This window comes from Cricetulus griseus, chromosome 3 (assembly GCF_003668045.3).
Source record: "Cricetulus griseus strain 17A/GY chromosome 3, alternate assembly CriGri-PICRH-1.0, whole genome shotgun sequence".
NCBI classification, from domain to species: domain Eukaryota; kingdom Metazoa; phylum Chordata; class Mammalia; order Rodentia; family Cricetidae; genus Cricetulus; species Cricetulus griseus.
In genome coordinates this window covers 195,350,393-195,373,943 of record NC_048596.1, presented here as the reverse complement: position 1 = coordinate 195,373,943, position 23,551 = coordinate 195,350,393, and the positions used below count along the sequence as shown (strand labels likewise).

The following is a 23,551-nucleotide window of genomic DNA, read 5'->3' as shown; positions in this document are numbered from 1 at the left end:
AGACTTGGGTGAGAAGAAGGATTAAGCTCCAGTCCTTAGTGAGCCCTGTCTGCCACCAGGTTCTACAACTTACATAATCAGCACTGCCATGTTGGGTAAAAGTGCTCAAAACACATGAGCCTGTGGAGAACACTTTGCACCCACAGGACAGTCTTACTGGACTGTGCAACAGGGAATCTCTTCCTCACTACTGTGTAAGATGTAGGTGTCTGTGGCTAGCCCTTGGGTCTGCCTCTGCTGTCCCATTCTGGAGCAAGAGGTGGCCTATGCTCAGGATGCCTCTAATAGTCTCAGGATGGTTTAAACAGAGCAGGGTGGACAGGAAGTCAGACCAGTTCTGAATACTCTGTGTGACAGGGTAAGCACCGAGGGCTACAGTCTCCATGTTCACCTGTGTTCTTATACCACATGGCATTTGCTAATTCACCAAAAGGAGGAGTCTCCTGTCATTTTCTCTCACCTACTTTTAACGTTTTAATGAAAGTATGCTCTAGTCATTCATAAATGGAGTTGCAAAACTGAAAGCATCAGTTTGCTAGTAGGTTTTACAGTGATGGAATCTGTCATCACTATGACAATGCAGATACACAGCGTCCTCATCATTCCAGAAACATCATTCAGTCCTTCTCAGCCTTCATCCTCCCCAAGGCCCCACCGTACTGACTTCCAGGGATTTCCAGAGATTTGCTATTACCCACAGGTGAACCTCATCCTTGCTTTTGGCCGTTTCACTCTACGTTTGGTCTGCATCAGCCAATGTTCTTGAACATAATAACATGTCTTATTGCATCATCAAGACTGCATCCAGTTACGTCTTAACGGGCTTTGGCATGTTACTGAGTTTAAGCTACCATTAATAGTGTGATGAGCATGCTGGTATCCACTGGGGAAAGTTTCCATACATTTATTTTAGGTTCACATCTGATCACATTTCTAAGTCATGGAATGGTCAGCTTTGTAGTGTGTAGAGTTTTTGGATGATACACATGCTAGCTAATACAGGTATCATTGTTTTTTTTTTTCAGAAGCCTTTATGGTGGTGTGTGTGTGTGTGTGTGTGTGTGTGTGTGTGTGTGTGTGTATGTGTGTATGTTTCTGTCTGTGTTAGTGTCTCAGTATTATCTTCATATAGTCATTATACATCTCCTTGTCCATTAGTTCCAAATTGCTGAAAGTATTCTTAATCTTGAGAGGTCATTTCAAGGTGCTCTTCTGTACAGGAACTGTTAAAATCATTTCCCCATTGTTAAACTAGTTGTCTGCCCTTCCATCAGGTTTATAGACATTGTCTGTTGCATGGGCAAAGATCCCATGCCAATACATGCATGACCTAGGTTTTTCAGTTCAGCAACCCGCCATTTCTCCTTTTCAGTGGGATAGTGGTCTGATGAATGCAGGCTCCATGCTCACTGCTCTCACTCTCTTATCTTCCTGAAGGTACTTATGCACAAGATTGTTTTTCAACATTTCTGTCAGTGCTCAGGTCAGCTCTACTGTGACAAGGTGACATCGGCTTTAAAAAGGGAGCTGAAAGACTCCTTTATGAAAGCATAAGCTGGTGTTGCATCTTTGAAAGTTTGGTAGAATCCTCTGTGCAGTCACCTGGCTTTGGGTTGATCTTGGCTGGCAGAGTCTCAGGTCAGGAGATGCCGGCACCCCTCTCTGTTCTCCAATGCACCGAGTTTTTATCTTTTCAGAGGACTTGTCAGCTTCAACTTCCAAATTGATTTTCAGGAATACATTCCCAGAGGCCCCTGGCACTTGTTATACCTAGTCACGTTTCCTTTTACACCCCATTCATCTCCGATAGCCTCTTCTCCATCCTTCCTGGGTTTTTTTCAAATTAGGCATCTTTCAGAGCTGCGCTGTGATTTTGCTGGTTTTCCTTTCTTTTATCTGCATTCTCTTTGACTGACTTTCTTTTCACTATCTCCTCCCATCTGCTTTGGTAGCTAAGTTTACTACTCTCTGGCTTTTTGCTCTGCATTAGCCTCACCCAACAAGCTTTGTTGAGTTTCAATTTCATTACATTCTGCTTAATAATTTTCAGCTATTATTTCTTATTTTCTATTTTTACCCATGTCATATTTCAAGGCATATTACTTAGATTCTGTGCATGTGGGGCTCCTTTGGCTCTCTTTGTTACTGACTCCTGGATTACACACACAGTGCTCTGACAATATTATTCTGAGGACATTTTTGCTTTTCAACTGTTTAAATAGATTTTTGTGATCAACACATCGTATTCCCATAACTATCCCAGGATTACTTAAAGAGAATGTATATTCTGCAGCATCTCAAAGCATCAATGCACTGGTCTTCATGTCTTCATGATCTCTGCATATATTTGCATGGCTTTTTATATCAGCTACAGAAAGGTGTGCTAAAACTGAAACTATAAGTTGCGTGGGCTCATGCTTGGAGTTGCATCACTTGGGAGGCTGAGGTAGGAGAATTATCCATGACTCTGAAGCTGTCCTAATTGACATTACAGGCTCTTTTCCAGCCTGGGATACAAGATGAGTCCTTCTCAAAAAAGCAACAAACAAAACATCTGAATTTCCAGATGTCATCTTGGGTTTTTCCATTCCTGCCAATAGTTATGCGCTGCATATTGGTTTTATGTGTGTTGTTGGATGCATCAGCTCAGCACCATCCTATTGGCCTATTGCCTGGTTCCAGTGCAGTGAGCTCTCTCCCGGTAGCATCATTTCTCCCTGAAAGTCCGTTTCTTCTCAGAATAGCATGGCCATACCAATTTACCTTTGATTAGGATTTCACAGGTAAATTTCTTTAAGTTGTTATCCTTTTCTGTAGATTACTTCTGAAGCGTATTCATACTGAGCAATACATAGTTATTTCAAAATTTGACCTGAGAACCTCTGCATTCAAATAGAATATTTAAAAAAGCTTCGCCATTATTGTAAGTGTGGGTGTGATGTGTAAGTGTGCACACCTACACCACAGCATATTGTGTGGAGGTCAGAGGACAGCTTGTGGAGTTGGTTCTTTCCTTTGCCTTGACATGGGTGTCTTGGATCAAACTCAGCTGTTTGGGTTTGTGTATCAAGTGCTTTGCCCACTGAGCTGTTTTACTAGCTCTCATACAAAATTATTTTTCAGTTTACACCCCAGCTTCTCTTTTTATACCTCACTATACTTTAGCAAATTATCTCGTACGTCTGCCTGTTTGTATTATGTAACATGAGTGTCTCTTCTGATAACTAGGAGATCATATTGCTTAAACAATGTACACAAACCAAAAAAAAAAAAAAAACTGCACAGGGAATACTGAATCCTTGTGACACATACTGAGACCTTTGGAGCATAGTTACAGTCCCAGCCAGTTCTCTGTGGGCTTGATGTATTTGTTAGTTTCTTTTCACCAGGTGGTGTTATTCACACCCATGTGCCATTCACACCCACATTCCTAGGACTGTCCTGACATCTCACAAATTCTCTCTCATTCAACCTGCACAGCATCTCTAGGAGGGGAGTACCAGCTTGAAACATTTTACACTCACTTAAAATTTTTTAGAATTAAAATATAATTGCATCATGTCCTCTAAAAGCTCCCAGGACACCCCTCACTCCCTTTGCCCCCTTTTCTTTGATTATACTTGTTAAACACACACACACACACACACACACACACACACACACACACACACACACACACACTTCGATTCCCATTTCACCAACAGAATAACTGAAGTCTTAAAAAGCTAAAGAGACTTTTTTCAAGAAGTTGTGGGACTGATGAATGCTGCAGCTGGGGTGGAAAAGTGAGAAATCTGAGCCCAGTAGCTGAGCTATGAAATGTATCCTATTATTGCATCTTCTGCAGTGGAAGGCATGATCGGATATATTGAGATGCTGATATTGAGACTTTGGACCAATCTATACAACCTCTTTACCTCTCCAAACACCATTTTTTAAATGTCTATTTTATTAATCATGGCCATCGCACTGTCCTTTTAGCTTCCCTGTCTTGGGTTGCATTTCTGAAAGTCCCATTCTGGCTCCTCTAAATGTCCTTAAATGTTTTATAGGTCCTCATAGCATATTTTCTATTTAAGAAAATATGGATTGTGGTTTCCTGCCATGTGCTGGAGAATTCGGGGAGTGATGAAAATACATGACCCTGCATTGTAAATCTCACATCTTATTTCAATGGGACACAATGCTATTTCTTACCAGGGAAATGTTGACAGTTTAGATTTACAACAATGTATTTGGAAACCTTGAAGTTTTATAACAGAAAATAATGTGTCATTAGGCACTCTGAGAGGATAATGAGGCATTTAGTATTTCTTGCTCATTTTGGTAAAGGTTTCTAGAAATATACACTATCATGCATGGACTTGGCATATGGATCATTCGTGAAAGAAGCAGAGAATGGAATGCATGATATAGTTAGCCGCTTGAATTATTTCTCCATAAATTATTCATGCTTCTGTTTATCTAACCATTTTCCTTCCCTTACCATATCTACGTTATTCTCATTTCTACACTGCAGGAGCACGTGATTGTCAACAAGGAAGATGTTAAACCCTTTCCAAAGGGATTTAATGGTTGACCAAAGAAGCCACAGTCAGATAAATCAAGCACCGGAAAGAGTTCTAGGTGAGAGAGCTGTATGGCTCAGGGACAGCCAAGGGTTCTTGGCCTTAGTTTTCCCTAGGGATTTGAATACTTTATCCATACTAATTCAATAAACAATCATATAGTTATTGAAAGTCATAAAAACAGCGACATCTGACAGTAGAAAGAAGCAAGCTCAGATTTGTCTAAGGTGATGTCTTAGGGTTACTATTGCTGTGATGAAACACCATGACCAAAGCCTCTTGGGGAAGAAAGGCTTTATTCAGCTCACTATTCCACAGCACAGCTTTTCATCAAAGGAATCCAGGACAGGAACTCAAACAGGGCAGGAACCTGGAGGCAGGAGCTGATTCAGAGGCCATGGAGGGGTGCTGCTTACTGACTTGCTCCCCAGGGCTTGCTCAGCCTGCTTTCTTATAGAACCCAGGACCACTAGCCCACTGCTGACACCAACCAAAATGGGTTTGGCCTTCCCCCTTCAATCACCAATTAAGAAAATGCCTTATGGCCTGATCTTTTGAAGGCATTTTCTCAACTGAGATTCAATCCTTTCAGGTGACTCTAGTTTATATATAAAGTTGACATCAGACTAGCCAGCACCAGTGGCCAAGTAGCTCAAATTTGCACAATTATGTTACTCTACTCTAAGTGAGGAGAGGCAGAGCATCTCATTGAGCTATAGACTGTAGAACTCTCAGACCCAAGCAGGGTCAACCACATAGCTTACAATCTCTGCAAGTGCATCATGTTTCTTATGCCTTATTTTTACCCTGATTAATTATGAATTTAAAAAATAGCAGTATATGGCTGCTGACAGAGGGAGAATCACTCTCCTTTGGGGACATGGCCTCTGGCTGCCATGCCCAAGTGGATGGCCTCACACCCATGAACATATGGGCAGCACTAATTGGGCTCAGGTGATTGCTAATTATGAAAAAGGAGGACAGGCAATTGGGAAGGTAATGGGGTGGGTGCACAGGGGAAGCTGGAGAGAGGAAATCGTGGGACAGATGTGCTCAAAATACATGGGTATATATGTACAGATATTTCAATGTAATTAGAATATTTTTAGAAGATAAGAAATAAACTCCATAAAAATTGATTACCTTTTGGCATGTGGCATTTGTTTTGCTTAAATTATACAATATTAAATGATAAGTCAAGGGCTGGAGAGATGTCTCAGTAGTTAAAAGAGCTTGTTACCAAGACTGGTTACCTGAGTTTGAGTTTTAGGATGCACATGATTCAAGTTTTGTCCTGACCTCCACATATAAACATCTTATATGCACACACACACACACACACACACACACACACACACACACACACACACACACACACAATAAATAAATAAATAAACAAACAAACAAACAAATAAATAAATAAATGCAAAAAGTCAGAAGTTAATGTTTCACATCACACCCGCTAACATTTGTATTATTCCAAAAGAAATTCCTGAACCTACTAAGCATTTGATTCCAATCTCACTTCTCCAAACCATTAGCAACCACCAAACTGTATTCATACCACCCCATTCCTATAATTCTATACAGCTCACATCCTCCATCCCCGGGACAGATACAGAAGGATCCATGTTATTTCAAGTGAACATGTAAGACAAACAGTATTTTCTGATGGGAGAATCACCTGAGTTATGGGAGCTATGACAGGGAAGTTTAGTTCATCTGAATGCTGCTACCCAGTAGGCATTGCAAACTAAAAGCTTGAGGATGAGATGTGACCTGGTCCCCGGTCTACACCAAAGAGTCAATTAGCACTAATAGGCTGTGGACACACCACAAGGGAAGTGCAGATGCCAGACTCAAGACTTCCTGTCTTAAGCAGAAAGGAGGAAATAGTATCTAAAACAATGTGAGTGCTGCAACAGAGAAGAATCTTCAGAAGAAGACCACAAAAGAGAAAGAGGGAGGCTCAGAATCACCTCTTAAGTGATGGTAAACCAAAGGGCATTCCAAAACTATGGCGCCTGCAAAGATGTGGTATAATCTTGAGAAACAGAGTTTCTGAGAAAATCAAACACACACACACACACACACACACACACACACACACACATTGAGAGATGAGCATAGGTGGGAGATGACTTTTATACAGAAATATGAAGAACTCAAGGTCAAAAATGTAGCTATGCGTTTGTAAAGTATAAAGTTGTATGTTGAATGATACTGCTGAAGAAGGTGGAAAACAGCAGAGGAAAATCAAGAAAGAACAATGATGGACACCTGCTACAGCACAGAAATAGGAAAAGTGTTAGAGATGGAGAAACGCAATTGTCATGTGAAAAAGGAGAACAAGGGAGTATGACATCTTCCTTGACACAGTGAAGAACACTTTAACGAACCAAATTGATCAATTATCTAGTAAGAATGTAAAGTGGTTCAACTTCTATGGAAAATCATGTTATTAATTTTGCAAATTGGAAAATATAGACCAAATTTAAGCCATCAAGTCTATTCCCAGCTGAATAATGACAAAGTCGTGAACACACACACACACACACACACACACACACACACACACACACACACACAGGCACACACACATCACAGAGCATTGTTCACAGGACCCAAAAGGTAGAAATAGCAACTGACACATGACTATGTCAACAAATAGTGGCCTATACATGCAATGTAATTTTATTTAGTTCTAAAATATAATAAAATACCAGTCCGTGCTATAGTGTTGATGAACCCCTAACCATGCTAGGCAGAAAAAGCAATGAGTTGTATGACTCTATATACCCCAAATACACAAAGCAGGAATTTATAAAGAAAATACAGGTTCATGGCTGCTAACTGCTTGGAGAAGGGAGATTGAGAAGTAAGTACAAGTTCTTTGGAAAGTGATGCACATATGTTAGAACTAGAAGGAGATGTTGGTCGTACAGCATTTGTGTCTGCACTATGCCACTGAGATGGTTCATTGAAATGGCTAATGTAGGGAGTTACCCTGGTCATAGGTACTTCTGGCCACACTCACCTATGACCAGGGTTACTCCCTCCAGGCTAACTTTACGTTATAAGAAAACAACAAAATAAACATTAAAAATAATTTGCCAGGTGCTTCAAAGAATTCAAGCAGGTTGGGACTAATAAAAATTTAAGAAATTCAGCTGTTTTGCTGCTTATACCTTTCATAAGAGAACAATGTTAGGAAAATGGTGAGGGTAGAGCCTCTCAATATACTACTAAGGTCTGAGTGAGCAGAGAAGTGAGATGTAGATGAAGAGTGCTCTCTAAGATCAAGGAAGGGAAGGGCCACAGGAATAAACAATGGCTCTGTGAATATTTATTTTAGCATGGGGTGATTTGAGCATGAAGGCAAAGGGGAGGACACGCACAGGGGGGACCACTAAAAATACTTAATGGAAGTCAGAGGTGGTCAAGGTTCTAAGGAACAAGTCAAGAGAGCTGATGGGATAAGGTTAGGCTTCCTTAGGGAGGGGAGAGTGGGAAAGGTAGTCAGTGATGAGAAAGGCAGCTGAGCAAGCCCCAGAAACTTACAACTCTGAGCTTGACAAAAACTAGTTATAGAAAACTTTAGGAAGGTTGAGCAGGACGGACGGCTTAGGTCAAAAGGAAGAGTCTTACTGTGGTGCTTCAGGTGATCAGCCACAAATTAAGGATGAATGATAGGAGAAGCCAGAAATGTAGACACCACCAGAGAGGGGGTTAGCATGGGGCCCTGGCTGTGAATGGCTCATCAACCTGGCTTTTCTCACATCACACATCCTGTCTGTCAGAAGTTCCACCCTAATTGGAGGGTTTGTATTTGTGCCTATTGAGTGATTCCTTGTCAACTCTAAGTCTACCCATAGAAAGGCTTGAGGTCTTTTTAAATCCCAAGTCTATCATATATGAAGCCCTAAGCTGTGAAAGCTAATGACACACAGCCTCAGATCCTCAGCTCCATCTTGGGGGGACAGCAATTGGCATGGCCCATAGACTGCATGTGGAAGCCATGCTCTAGGCTGACAGAGGTTGCTGTGGAAACCTTTGGGTGCAGCCGCTCACCTAACTTGAGTCTCCTTCACTGTAATAACATTCAGCTCGAGTTCATCCCTTCCGAAGAAAAGGATAAACTGTCCCAGTGAGTGCTTTTATGAAAGCTTGTGAGTAGAAAGCTGGGCTCTGAGGGATTCTAGCTCCATGACCTTGGGCAGGTCACACATATTTGCTGTCTCCAGTCAGCTGTAAAGACACCAGCACCTGTCTTGTAGAGCTGTGCTGAAGGTTAGCTTGCTTCATATAAGACCACAGAGTGTGAGCTAAAGAAGCTTGGCTAGGGTCCTCATGATTTCCATCAATATTCGCTCCACTGACAGTTTATTTATTCAGTGACACACTGTGTCAAGTGCTATATTTCTATCAGTGAATGAGTCAAAGTCCCCACTCTCTGAAGCATGCAGTTTTATTATCTATTGTACTGTCCAAAAGGCCCATAACAAAATTGTGACACGTAGAATTTTGGAAAATATTTATTTTTGTCTTTCTTTCTGTACACCTTCCTTCCTTCCTTCCTTCCTTCCTTCCTTCCTTCCTTCCTTTCCTTCCTTCCTTCCTTCCTTCCTTCCTTCCTTCCTTCCTTCCTTCCTTCCTTAATTCCTTCCATTTCTTTCCTTCCCTTTCCTTCCCTTACTTTTTTCTTTCCATTATAAGGGTTTCATGGAGCCAGGTTGGTCTCGAACGCTCTATATATGGCCTTGAACTTCTGATCCTCCTGCCTTTACCTGCCAAGTTCTGGGACCTGAAGGCCTATGTTACCATTCCCCACTATGCTATGCTGGAGTTTGAACCCAGGACTTCATCCTCAACAGGCAAGTACTACATCACATGAACCACATTTGTTATTTTAAAATTCTGTTCCTGGAGTGTCTTTCTTTGTTTCCCTCACCTCTAGAGAGATATTATCCACAGGTCTGAGTGGAAAAGGAAATCACTGCTAATGAGGTAAATGAGATGATGTTCACGCTCTTTAGGGCTCGGTTTTGCTAACAAGGGCCAGATTGAATAAGGGAACTTGGAAGGAAAAGGCAGCCATGTCTCCATTGCCCGTGTTTACCAGGGTTTAGAAGACTGGACCATGCAGGGAGATAAACCATGAGGTAGCATGGTTCCCTGGCTTGCTTCTTACAGCTTTGAAAAAAAAAAAAGAAAAAAAAAAAAAACTGAAGCCAGTCTACATAGGCATTTGGAATGTGAGCAATGGTCAGGGAGCAGCAGGTGACCCTCCTAAACACCTGTTTAGGTTTTAAATCACTGCCTGAGTCCCAGAACTGCCTTTGTTTATAGCTTCCTATCTTCAAAGGAGAGAAGCTGAGGAAAGTTGCTGTCAGCAGAAGTCCAATTTACTTTACACAATGAAGGGTTTGGTTGACAGTGCACACTTTTTGTCAAAGGATTTGTTGACAAAAGATGGAGAGTTGAAGGTAGCGGTTGATTTCCATAAAAAGCTTGGAGCCAGGAGAACTGTGTATGTGGGGAAAGCACAGCACCCCAACCTTGGATCAGAAGTCTTGGATTTTATGATTGATGAAGGAGAAACAGCAATGGTGGGAGAGGAGTGTATCCCCCTCTTCCCTCTGAAGTGTAAGAGGCTCGGGCAATGGCTCCAGCCACTTTAAAGTGTGAGTGTGTGAGTGAGTGTGTGTGTGTGTGTGTGTGTGTGTGTGTGTGTGTGTGTGTGTGTGTGTGTGTGTGTGTATCACAGCCATCTAGTAATCAAAGAGGGAGCTTTCCCAAAGCAGTCAAGCCTTGTGAGTGTCTTTGGCACTGGGTGGTCCTGGGGGTCCTATATGCAACCCCATGAAGTTCTTGCTCCAGCCACTGGCTGTGTCTTCCTCTCTGAAGAGACTAGAAATTGCCAAGAGCTTTGAGGTTACATCTCTGTGTATCTATGATTTTCCTGCCTACATTTAGGTTCAGATCTGCTACTGAATAAAATTTTGAAAATGAATGTGGTTTTTTGTTTTCTTGAGAATTGGTATTTCTCTGCCTGCTAGAGGAAAAAAAGGACAGTCTGCAAAATTTGTTTTCTGCCTTAAAAAGCAGCAGCTGTTGCACCCTTCGATGATGGTGCACACAAAATTTGCCATTCCATTTGCTACTTCTGGTCTTATTTTGAAAACACAATTCCACAAGTAATAGTGTTAGTTAGTTCCTGTTCAGGGTCCCAAGGAGGTATGGGAATTCTTGCTCTCTCTCTCTCTCTCTCTCTCTCTCTCTCTCTCTCTCTCTCTCTCTCTCTCTCTCTCTCTGTGTGTGTGTGTGTGTGTGTGTGTGTGTGTGTGCTCATGCTTACATATGGAGGACAGAGGTCACTATCAGGTGTCCTCCTCTACCACTCTTTCCCCTCTTTTTGATGCAAGGTCTCTCACTGAATCTGGAGCTCACAGTTCAGCTGGATATGGACCAGTGAGGTCCAGAGCTTTTCTGCCTCCACCTTCCCACTGCTGATATTATAGGTAAATTGTGCCTCTGTCAGCCTTTTACATGGGTTTTGGGAGACTGAACTCAGGTCCCCATGATTTCATGGTACACACTTTACCAACTGAGCCATCTCCCCAGACCCTTTCCGTTATTTTTAATGTAGCACCCATAGATTCCAGGCAAGAGGGGAAGAGGTCCAGCTGCACAAGAAGAGCCAGGAAGATGTCAATTGCCATATGATGAGACCCAGGACAGGATACAAGCATTTCCTGCATGTCGGTGCAGTATCGTGAATCTAGACTTGGCTGTTTGAACAGCAATTGAGTAGAGAAATGATCACACAGCACACACAGGGTGGCCATGGAGGAGTCCTAATACTGGCATCTGTCACAAATCATGACAGGCCACAGGCCTACACATAGGTTGGAAGAGCTGGTGAACTAGACCCTAAGACTTGATCATCGCGTATGCCACATTGAGAAAGATTTGATTAATGTGCAATCTTTCCTTTCCCTTAGTTTAGGAGTCTCCAGCCAAATGGTGACAGTCTGTAGTCTGTTTAGGGACTGTGATTTCATGTCAAGCTTTTGTGTCCCCATCTTCAAGGTGTTTATCCCCAAACTGCCATTATACATGAAGAAAACTTCCCACACAAATAGAAACTTTAGAAATGGGAACAGCACCACACCACAGCAGCACAGGGGACAGAGTCACACACACACACACACACACACACACACACACACACACACACACACACACACACACCACAGCAGCACAGGGCTCATCCACCTTTTTGAGGTCTTCTCAGAAGCATGCTCACTTTAGGAATGATTTTTTTTTATCCACCTTGAACTTTCTCCCTGCCATCTCTGAGAAGAGCAGCTGTGCATTTACTAATTTACTACAAACCTACCTCACAGTGGGCAGGACCCTCCAATGAACATCCCTAGGAGTCAGAAGGAAGAAGTGATCTGAAAGGGTCATTGTCACCGTGCTTAGATGTCCCCAGTGATTGATTTACAGTCACTATAAAAGGCGGAGGAGTAGGAGTATGTGGGAGAGCCTGGAAATGCCCTTTATCCTGTTCTACCAGACAAGAGGAGGGGGCTCATCTCCCACAGTTCCATTTTCTGTTAATTTCAAAGCCCAGTGTGGCTGTTGGGGACTCTAACAAAGGTCACAACAATGACTTTGGGCATCACTGTGGGCCTGACTGTAGGGGATGCCAGTGAGCAGCTTCATGACTCAAGACCTTAGGTCTACAGGTGTCAGATTCCTAACATAAGCAGGAAGAGTGGCCCTAGGACAGGACAGTCCTGTGAGGACTGAATTAGACAATGCACATGAAAATAAAATGGGATGTTATAATTTATAAGATTAGATAAAAATAATAAATGTGAGGCATTTTCCCCAGACTCAACTCTGAAGACGAATGAGGCTTCCAGCTTAGAAGCATTAGTCTAAGAAGCCTTATGCTATTCTCATGATATGCCTTTTCCCTAAGGTTCTATTCATGGGGAAAAATTTTTCTAAATTGTCCTAACCACACAAGACTTGTCCATGAACCTAAAACATTATTTAGTGGCTCTGCTCAACTCTGGATTCATATTTATTCCTCAACACCTTTTCCTTCTCTCACATCCTTCTCTAGTGCTCACTGGCTAGCAGAAGAGCAGTGGTGACACCACAGATGCTATCACTACAGAAACAGCAGTGATTATGTTCAACCAGAAGGCTCAGCTCACTTCCTGGTTCTACCACTCATCACTAGAGGCAGACACTTAATCCTCTAAGCAATACATCCATATGTGTGAAATGGGACTATAATCTTCTAGGGTCACAGTGTGGCCAGCAGATTGGAGAAATGGCTTCGAGTTCACACTCTGGGGGACAGACATTCAGCAGCTAACCCTTTCTTCCTCCTTTCAAAACACACAGTTGTTCTTATAGACTCCAAGAACAAGTGTGTCTCATGTGCATCTGTTTGCCACCAATGACTATGGAACACTTTAAAAATGGATGCTCAAATTGATGACATGTGCTTGTGGTTTGAATGAGAATACTCCATTAGGCTCATGTATTTGAACACTCTGTCTCCAGTTGGTGGTACTGTGTGGGAAGGAAACGGAATCTGTAGGAAGTGGAGCCTTGCTGAAGAAAGTATGTCACTAAGGAGTGGTTTTATAGTATGCTCTGTTCTCTATTTGTCTGCTTTCCATGTGGGTGAAATGTGATCAGTTTCCTGACTGTCTGACAAGCCTCACACTCCAGCCTCCATGCCTTCCCAACCATGGTGGACACTATCCCCTAAGGAAGTAGACGCCAAATAAATCCCTCTCTCCCCTACGCTGCTTCTGCTCGTGCAATTTATCACAGAAGCAGTAATTAGGACTTTCAACAGAGAACCTAGACCAACATCCAAAGACTTGGCATAAAAAGAAGTACATTTAAAAAAAAAAAAAAACATCGTGGATGCTCTTGGTGTTGATTGACTGCTGAAATGACAACATATTAGAAAAACGATGTGGCAAAGACAGAGAGAATTCAACAAAATATCATACTGAAAATTTACTTTACTTGGTTCTGTTTAGTGGGATGCTACAAAAACTTGAACTGGCAAATGTGACTTTGAGGTTCTGTGCTGAACTGTGTACAAACGGAGGTCTGCAGTTTTCCCAAGCTTGAAAGAGGCCGAATACAGTTATCTCCACTTTCAGTTATTTTTCCCCCAAGCATTCCAATTAAAATTAATCTTCAGAATATAGTTTTTGTAGATTCTGATCCACAAAGCAATCTGTTATCTACTTAAATTAATGAATCGAAGGATGTCTTTTTATCTATATTTGAATGCTATCCTGGAGCTAAGAGCCATAAACACAACAATTTAGGCATGTGTCAAAATGGAGCAGCCCAATACACTGTTTAAGGCCCAATTCTTGGCTCTGTGTGATCATTTTTGAGTCGTATATTTTCTCCAATTTGGGTGACAGTTAAATGGATACTAATTTTCCTTAATAGTAACTTCAGAGGCTCTTGCCATGGAGGGTGGTAATTCACAGGTGTTTGGAGTTATCTCACTTGTTAAATCTGTGCCCATTAAGTTTCTACATCTTTAACTCATCATTTCTTTATGGTCACAGTAAATGCACACACTGGTCCTCCGAGGGGATGTTTATAAACATATTTCATGCAAGGGAAACTGATGTAATTGACTAACTTGACAGATTCCACGTCATTCCCAGTTGGGGTGATGAGGTCTTGAGATAGGCTAATTCATTTCACTTTCATATTAATGACATCTACGTGGTGGTTTGAAAGAGAAATGTCTCCTATAGTCTGGGGCGTTTGAATACTTGATTTCCAGTTGGTGGCGCTGTTTTGGGAGGTTTAGATGGTGAAGCCTGGCTGGGGGAAGCATGCACTGGGATTGAGCTTTGAGAGTAAAAGCTTGCTGCTGGCCTGCTAACTCTGCCTCCTGCTTGCATTTGCATGTGGGTTCTCAGCATCCGGCTCCTGTGATAAGGCCTGGCCCTTGCTGACATGAGTCCCCACCAAAATGGACTCTTTTCCCCCTTTAATTGTGAGCCACAACAAACTCTCCCTTCCTTAAGTCACCTCGGTCAGTGTTCCTTATCCAAACAACAGGAAAGCAACTAATAGTCTGAATGCTTTGTAGAAATCAACTCAAATCCCCTATATAGAGCTATCTTGGACAAGAGCCAAAACAGATGCATATGAATGGCTCAGGATTGAAGGTTAAGGATTTACCTACGAAACAACTATGCCGAAGTATTTTTGCCTAGAATGTGTGATAAGGAAAGTGAGGGAGAGATTAAATGAATGACAATAGTTACTGGGTACTTGAGAGACTGAGAATCAACTGTCAGGCTCCTGGGCTGACACAAAGCCTTCTTAAATTTCATGGATCTTACCACGGCTTCCATGCCTGGAGCCAATACCCCCACTATATAGATGAGAAAACTGATACCAAAGGATCTAAGTGATGACTCAGGATCATATGGCTAGAAATGTTTAGTAAACAGGTGATCCCAGGCACATCTGGGGCAAGTCTAGGTTCCCCTGAACAATGTCCATAGTAACCTGGCTATACATCCCCAGAATGTGTGTGCGCAGTGACAGGAGCCCTTAGCTACTGCTTTGGGGTCTATTACTCAGGACATCTTCAAAGTACTTATCTTGTAGAACACTGAGTCTCTGAGAAGTCATCGTTACAAACACTATGATCTCACACAGGCTTCTGGGAGTTTGGTAATGTATTTTATATTATTATTTAAAAATTAATGAACAAACCGACTGTTGTTTTGCAAGTGGCTCCTTCCCCTGATTGCTTTTTTTTTTTTTTTCTTTAGCTGCTTTGGAGCAGTTTGAATTTTGATCCTTGGAGCTAGATCAGGAGCCAAAACCATGTCATTTAAATCACAGGTATGTTGTGATGATGAACAATGAAGATAAATAGGCCTTGAATGCAACCCTTGCAGTTTATGTAACCACCTTTTTGTATATTTTATTGTTAAGGGATTCTTAAAATGACAAAATAGGAAACACTTATGGATATTAGTTAGATTTTAGGGACTTGATTTAAAGTCCAGATTTCCTTTTGGTGGGGGCCAGTTTTATGTGTATTGACTTCCAGTAAAGAAGTATACATCACTCCTAATTAACTTTTAAACACTGCCAAGTCTTTGGCTTTTATTAAGTAGACCCGGAGAAATATATGGCTTCTCTTCTCTAGAAGTCCAGCCATTGACTTACATAAACAAGGCACCTAGAGATAGGGATTGCCACACTTAGAGCCTTCTGGAACACGGAATTGCTTGTGGGATATTAGAAGGGAGAGCAATTGGTCATGTTGGGCAAGCACAAGGATTAGGGTTCTCAATTTGCCTCACTCACTCACTGAGCATATGTTATGGATCTGGCTTTGACAACCCAATCATGAGGAATAATTACTATCATCACGGCACTTAAACATTTCAGTCATTGTTCCGAGGGTCTTTTCAGGTAATTCGTTCTGTTACCATGACACCGGCATGAGGCTGAGGCGCTGATGAACCCATTTCACAGCCAAGGAAACCAGATCAGAGGGTGCATTCAGTGCTGGGGTTCCTGCCAAATTTGGCCAACATCATTTTTTTAGTGCCCCACCTGGTGCCAATACTGGAGCTCAGGGGCTCAGAACTGAGATGGACCCAAGCACAAAAAAGAGGTAATTGCCATTTATTGGAAGAGATTGAGTGAGGCTGTAAGAGAAGCAAGGAGGAAAAGAACTCACCAGGCAGAGGGACCTTCAGAGAGGCAGCCCCAAAGAAGGACTATCTATGCAGTAGCCATGTGTTAGCCAGACTAGCTAATTCTGGCCAGTGAGCATCTGACATCATATTGGAAGTGACGTGACAGAGTCTGAAAAGAGAGGCAGCCTGTGAAGGAGTAGGGAAGCTTGGCTCCCCCATGGACACACCGTTGTTTGCTAGTGGGGGAGGCAAGTTTCAATGAGAGAGGACACTGTCATTCTACTCATCCATTTATTCCAAACACACATACTAAAGGCTGACTGTGTGGCAGGCACTGCTGAGGGAAGGGCAATGAGTGTATGGAAGGAAGAAAACCTGGAGGAAGAATGGAGAGGAGATAGGAGAGGAGTGAGAATGGGAGGGGCAGAGGATTGGTGAGAGGAAGAAAATAAGGTGGAAAGAGGCTGTGTTCTCATAGCCCTGGGGAAGTTTATAATTGCATAACGGAGCCAGGCATTGAGCTTGGAAATGGAAAAACATACCATGAATGGGGAGGAAAGACAGAGAGAGGAGGGGGGGCTGCTTTGTGTGTGTGTGATCCTTCCTCAGAAAAGGAATGAGAGAGACTCTCAGAGATGACATCTTAGCAGGGGAAGCTGCTGAAGGCAAGAAGGAGTTGGATGGATAACAGAGAAGCCGCAGAATCACCGCTGCTATACTGGGAGGGTCTTTTCTGAGCCGCAGAATTCAGAATCTACTGAATGGCAGGTGAATGGACCAGGTGGAGACACCAAGCGCTCAGATGATTTTGTACCTGAACACACGCATAGCCTAGCAGCAGGTACCTTGGATTTGGGGTACAGTTTACAAGAAAGCGGATGGAGTTCTCCCTGTGCACTGTGTATCCTCTTCCTGGTCATGAGGCCCTAACCACCTGGACCAAGGAATCTATATTCCACAAGTCCTCAGAGCCCAGGCTCCCACATTCAAGGTGACTTAAGCATGGCCACTTCAATTCTCCAACCACAGTCAAAAGAAAGCCCTGCAGGTTCCTTGCTGTTACTTCCTGATCTGGTTCCATTAGGTTCTCTGCATCCTCCAAAGCCATAAGACTGCAACTCATGAACTCAGAGAGAAAATGAGAGAATAATAGATAAATGATAAATAAACAAACAGTACAGGGACTGACAGGCAGCCTAGGAAAGTACGACTCTACATACAAGCAAATACATCTCATCAGAAGGACCACAACACAGAGTTTTTCCCCAGGTAATTCTTTGAAGCTCTATGCACAAGGTAAACACACAAACATAAGTGACTAGGTACAAATGCATGCACTAGTGAATGTGTGCATGTGTGTGCAGGCACACACACACACACACACACACACACACACACACACACAAAACACACACACACACACACACACAAAACACACACACACACACACACCACCACCACCACCACCACCCTTCTAAAGTTCTCCATCTCTTCTTGATCAGGCAGTGAGAGATAGTTTGGTGATAGGAGGATAAAGTTTGGTTCAAGCTCATTTTGGTGATTCGGGTTCCTTGTCACTTTCTAAAGCTGGCAAACTGGTTTATGCATGGGTGGTTATCCTGTCCACTCATAGTTCACCATAAGACTGGAGATTAAACTGTCTTGGCCAACTCAGTTCTAAGGTAAACTTGCATAGCTCAGCCAAGTATTGGATTATAGGAAGCCCATTAAAGATCCAGAAATAGCTTTATAATTAAGCTACTAAGAAGCTGAAGTCTGGGTGCAGGGGTTACTATTGGACATGATATCACTTAGCCAAGAGAAAGAAGAGAAATACAGCCTTCCATCAAAGGCAGGCTACATTCCTCACCACTAACCTGGGACTGTACTGTAGTTTGTCTCAGAGAATCTTTATATCTTTTTATTATTGATTAAAATTGTTCTTTGACAACTTCATGTACATGCTTTTCAAAATATGGAACTTTTCAAAATATTGACCTGGTGACTCTGGTCTTTCCAGTTTGATGTCATACCTATTACTGGGAGACACCTGCTTTTTTTAATCCACATTTTCTGCCTCTGCCACATTCCAGTCTCTGGCTCCATCTTATAACCTCAGTTGATAAATTCAGCCTGAAGCTCTTCATATGTCCTCCAGGAGTACCAATCAAACCCTGTTGACCCTTCTCCTCTCGAGATCATCTGCTATGCCCAGTGGAAAGACACAGACCTGTGGGTTCCTATTCTTATCCCTATTTCCCCCAGAGTACTGAGTGACTTGTCCAAAGTAAGCAGAGGAGTGTATATGTACATCTGCTCATTTCCACACCAAAGCAAGAGTCCTGCCATCTTGAGTTGTTCCATGTTAGCCACCATCTCCTGGAAATCACTATCAAGATGTCTCAAGAGCCTCTATCTCATTGTGCACAGGCCTTACCAATATCTTGCCTATCTAATTCTCCTCAGCTCCCATTTATCTCCATCTTCCAGGTCAGAAAACTTAGAATCAATCAGACACACATCTTGACCCAGTCTTCCTTCAAGCCACACTTGTACATCTGTTTCATCAATTGTTTTTATACAGTTGTAAGCCATGTACTGCAAGTCTCTTGACTCATGGGCAGTAGCAACACTTACCCAGAGTAGTATTCATGTAAGCAGAGTACCAGGGGATGTGTGTTGGGATAGAGGAGCCATTATTTCAATCTCCTTATTGTCAATTTTAAGTTATGGCTCTTGGGGTGAGTTCTCATGTGTGCCTATGGCAGGGGAATAACATGACCAACCTCACAGGGAGAATGTAAAGATGAGAAAAAACATCTATCAAAACATATGTTGAGGTTCACACCCTTTCAAAGGTTCCATGGAGTAGACTCTTGAAAAGAATAGTGGCCACGATTTTAACCATTCATTCTTATCTCTACTTGAGTCAACACTGCCAAGGTATTTCACCTTGTCTGTTCCTCTGTCAAGGAGCTACAAAGATCCTTGTTGCTTTCACACTAGTCTAAAATCCTTCTTTCTGCTTGCCCACATTTCCTGCAAGTTTTACTCAGTACTACCTCTCTAGCCTCCTCAAGCCCCAAATGCAGAATGCTGAGATGTTGGGTTCCTACTTCAACGGGGAGTACAGAGTGTGCCCACTAAGCTTGAGGATACAAACCTGCCTCTGAAAGCTGTGACTGAAATGCTCCTAGCTGAGTAACAAGATCAGTCTCAACTCCTGGCTAGGGATGGAAGCAAGGTGCACTGGCGGAGTATCGCTAAATGTGAACAGGGTTCTCAGAATATTGTAGTCTCAGCCACAGGGGCAGGGAGAGTCAGAATAGTATTGAATAAGACCCTGTGACATTCCAGTCTAGATCATAGTTACTTCTTTCCACTGTCATCATAGTCTCTGTGGATGTGACTTTTGTGTACATGCTCAGTTCCAGACTGTGAGGAGATTGTGTCCCCAGTCTGGTCAGAACAATGGACTGAGAGCTGAGCCTTGGCTCCATGATCTACTTGCTGTGGATAGGACAAGGGACCCCATACTGCACCTCAGACTCCTCACCCATCAGGTGTAGATGATGCTGTGTTCTACCCTTGGCATACTGTGTGATGTAAGGAGTGAATAAGGCAGGGGAGGGCTGAGCTCCCAGCACATTACATAAGCACCAGCATTGGTCATTACTGTAGCCCCAGCTAATGCTAACAGTTACTGCTGCATATATTGTCTCATTTGATCCTCATGAAGACCCTGGGAGGTCCATTACCATCTCTTCTTTATGGATGATAAACTCAAACTAAGTGGAGGCTTAGGAGGCACAGCAATTTACCCAAGGTCAAAGAGCTAAGGATAGATACATCCTGTAGGCAATTAGTCATTTCCCTCAGGAGGTATGACCTCATGGCACATTCCTCACTCTCCAAAGGGATTATCCTTCAAGGGACAGCTCGGGCCAGGATAGGGCAGCACCCAAAAAGAGGCCAGAGGCATGGACTGAGCAGCCAGAGTGGCTATGCAGATATCTCCCCAGTAACATTGAGTGACCTTGGTCGAGTCAATCAGTCTTCCCACATCCTCCTCAATAGGATAGGGATAGGAGTAAGTGCCTCACATTTGATATATTACATGAGCCAACAATTAGAGCACACGAGAGAGGGACCCAGGACACAAATAGCCCAGGCTTCTTGACCTCTCCCTTCTCCAAAGGCACACAGTGTCCCTCACTTTTACATCCTTGTATAGTACTAAAACCATGCCTACATACCTTCCCTTTCCCTTCCAGTGGGATACTAGGACAATTCATGCAGTTATGGTGTGAATATCCCTCCCAGGTCCATATGTTGACTACTTGGTCACCAGCTGGGGATACTGTTTTAGAATATCAGGAATCGTTAGGAAGTGGGGTCTAGTTGGAGGAAGTAGGTTACCAGGGGCATGGATTTGAAGGTTCTGCCATGTCCCCAATCCTAACCTTTCTGTGTCCATATTCCATATGCTGCTGCAGCCATGATGCTGTCACCTCATCATAGGCCCAGAATCTGCAGAGCCAAAATATCTGCAGTGAAATCCCTGACACAGTGATCCCAAATTAACCATTCCTCTTTTACATTGTTCTTATGGTATTTTAGTTACAGTGATAAGAAAGCAAACTAATACTCCTACCTACTGATAGCTTCCTGTGACCTCACCTTGCTTGATCATACACATTGGGATATTTTAAAACACCAACTCAGGGCTGGCAAGATGGCACCATTGGTAAAGTACCTGCCATGTAAGCATTGTGAGGACCTCAGATCATATCTCCTGGACCCATGTAAGAAGGCAGCAATGCCTGTCTATAACCTTGGAAGCAGGAGGGTCCCTGGCACTCACTGTCTAAACAGTCTAGCTGAACTGGTAGCTTCACAATCAGGGAGAAACCAGCCTGTCAAAAATGAGATGGAGAGTGATGAGTCTCAGGTACACTAGTGCATGAGTGTTCCCATGCATGTGTGTACATACCTATATAAACACAGAGAGAGAGAGAGAGAGAAGAGAAGAGAGAGAGAGAGAGAGAGAGAGAGAGAGAGAGAGAGAGAGAGATGATGCTCTGACTGTCTCCAGAAGAAACCTTTGATATTTGATATCGGTTGTTTTCCCTTTCCCCTTTTCCTTTTTAAAATTTATTTATTTATTTATTTATTTATTTATTTATTTATTTTGCTATGTATACATCTGAGCATATTTAAACTTCATAAAATTATCATGGCTCCAGAAGTCTGTTCTAATGGAATCTGGTCCACTGAATGCCATAGCACCCCCAAGTGCATTATAGGAAGCAAACATTCTCAGCTAAGCTTTATCTCTGGTGCCTTTACACTGTTGCAAATGGCAACCAAATGACTTGGAGGAGCTGTGGTGCTGCTGGAAGGCATGCTTGAGGCCCCAAGAGACCCAAATATCATAGCTAAATCTCTTGGTCACAAACTTCAGTCTTCTTGTCCTTCAAGGGAGACCTTGTCCTGAGAAGTACCCAGAATACCCATTTCTGTATGTTGAGCGAATACTATGGCATTCTTTACTTACTATAAATATGAACCACTAATCATAGCAAACAATGTCTATTAGAACCATTCAGTCCCTTATGTAACCATTCCCTTTCTTGATCTTCATATCATTTACAGGCTCCTAAGAAGCATTTTTTGTTTTACAGTCTGGCAGTTCTGTTGTTTGAGTTATTTGCCAAGTTGCTGTATCACAAGTCAGTGAGATGCTGGGAAAACAGCACCAGCTAAGCAAGAAACAGTCTTGCCTTTGTCTGTGGATGAGTTTCCACGCTGGTGAGTCTAGTCACCAATGTCCTGCTGTCTTTCAAAAGATCCATGACACTGTTGTTTTGCTAAACAATGGGCATGCTGTCAGATGCCTTCTAAATATTTATGTTTGTAGTTTAGTGCTGCTCTCAGCCTTGGTCAGAGAAGCATCCTTGTTTGGTAGGCATCAGTCTTTGCACAGACTCCTAACTGGACATCTGTATCAACCCCAAACCCAAGGCTCAGGGAATATTGTGGAGGGGGAGAGGGCAGAAAGAATGAAAGAACTAGAGGATGGGGAGAAGTGCCATAAAATGATGTCTTCTGGGTGTCACATGGCCTTTGCACTCCAGAACTCATGGCAGGTGTGAATGCCTGCACAAGACTGAGCCTGTCAACATTCTATCATGGATAGGGGAGGGGGAGGGGCTTGTGATCCTCCATCACTCACTGAGGAACTACTGGCAGTTGATGGCTGCTGGGAGGAGAGTCACTTTTCTTCAGTGACCTGGCTACTAATAAGTGGCTCTTGATCAAGTAAATTACCCTAAACCCCAAGTCCATGCTCAGGCAGGCAACCAAGAATAAACTCAGCGGGTTATTAAAAAAAAGATGCAAAAAAAGGGGGGAGTTGTTGGAAAGAAAAAGCACAGAAGAACCAAAAGGGAGTAAAGGAATATTAGGGGTGACTATGATCAAAACATTCTGTATACAGTATGAAATTATCAAATAAGAGATAAAGTATCAACAGTATCAGTGACTCATGCTCGTGTGTGTGTGTGTGTGTGTGTGTGTGTATTTCAATCTCCCCTTAACTTTCACAATCACAAACCAAAAGGAGAACTGTGGAGTTTGCTCTGCCCAACATGGCAAATATAGTCCATCACTAGAAGTATCTATACATGATCAATTGACAGTTATTTCTACAAGTGCTGCATTGGGAAAGATACTCCCATCCAGCCAGGGGCATTCAGCCATATCTGATATGAGCATGGTAACAGAGTACCACAGCACAGGGGCCCCTTGTGAGCCATTCCAGCCTGTGTCACCCCTCTAGTTTGTAGATAGAGAAGTTATATTGTTCTCCTAAGAGTGTGGAGACAATATGGGCTTGAAGCCAGCACTCATTGCCAGTGTACTTCTCGGCTCCCCAGCTGTGGCACCATTCTCCCTCCACCACTGAACTCCATTGAAGACAAAGCAGGCTTGTGAAGAGCACCAGATGGAGACTCAGTGAGAGTCACAGGCTTCTCAGAGAGGAGAACCAGGACAGCAGGCAGGAGAAAAGGCTATCTATTCCTAGCTGGGGATGCCACCACTGTTGCTGTCATTGTTTTGTGGGAGTCTGCTAGAGTGTCTTTCAAAAGTTCTGATGAAGACATAGGAGTCAAGGAGTCCCTAGAGAAGGAGGACTTGGTTGCAGATTATAGCCAAAGACCCTGCTATACACAGTTATTA

The 23,551-nt window shown here is 42.8% G+C and overlaps 1 protein-coding gene across 1 annotated transcript in view; it reads right to left on the bottom strand.

The window, feature by feature from the left end:
- The window catches only part of Cdh13 (cadherin 13), a 997,178-nt gene that overhangs the window by 582,478 nt on the left and 391,149 nt on the right, over positions 1–23,551 (bottom strand). The window lies entirely within an intron of this gene.